The 526-nt window shown below is 47.5% G+C and overlaps 1 long non-coding RNA gene across 1 annotated transcript; it reads right to left on the bottom strand.

Annotated features, from left to right (window-relative positions):
- Positions 1 to 18: 18 nt before the first annotated feature.
- LOC104982949 lies at positions 19 to 526 on the bottom strand. Its single transcript, XR_824576.1, has 3 exons — positions 500 to 526; positions 246 to 327; positions 19 to 42 (listed from the first exon to the last, which is right to left on the bottom strand). It is a non-coding gene; the product is annotated as an uncharacterized LOC104982949 (long non-coding RNA).

The raw sequence follows: 526 nt of genomic DNA, 5'->3' as shown, positions 1-526 counted from the left end.
TGCCTGGTCACCGACTGGTGTTTCCATTCAGATCTTGCATGTCTGAGAAGGAAGGAGAACCTCCATGAGATGAGGGAGGCATCTTCAGTTACTAGCTTCAGTAACTGGGCTCCCTGAACTGCCAGCAGCCCCTGAGTGCCCCCTCCCGAGTCTGAACTCAGAGTCAAGATGAGCCAGCTCTGAGACTCCAGTAACACAAACTCACTTTATATGGGGGATTTTTAATGTCTCTAACATGCACTTGCCTCCTTGACTCTTGAGAGTTTTATAGTTGAAATCGAAATCATCCTGGAGATTCTCTACCACTTTCATCTTCTGTTCTAGATCCTGTTTCAAACAAACCAACCAAAACAGAAGTAAAAAAAAGGACTGCCCTCGGGAGAGAGAAAAGAAAGTTTCTGAGTAGGATTAAAATAAAGCCACAACCTCGCAAAAGCTACACAAGGGACCCACAGGCCACTTCCCCAAGAAAAGGCTTCCCGCCCAAGACTTGCTTCACCTGGACACGCTTGCGGACGTCCTGCAG

Source organism: Bison bison, unplaced genomic scaffold, assembly GCF_000754665.1.
Source record: "Bison bison bison isolate TAMUID 2011002044 unplaced genomic scaffold, Bison_UMD1.0 scf7180017732730, whole genome shotgun sequence".
NCBI lineage: Eukaryota > Metazoa > Chordata > Mammalia > Artiodactyla > Bovidae > Bison > Bison bison.
The sequence above is the reverse complement of the archived record's forward strand: the minus strand, read 5'-3'. Positions and strand labels throughout refer to the sequence as shown.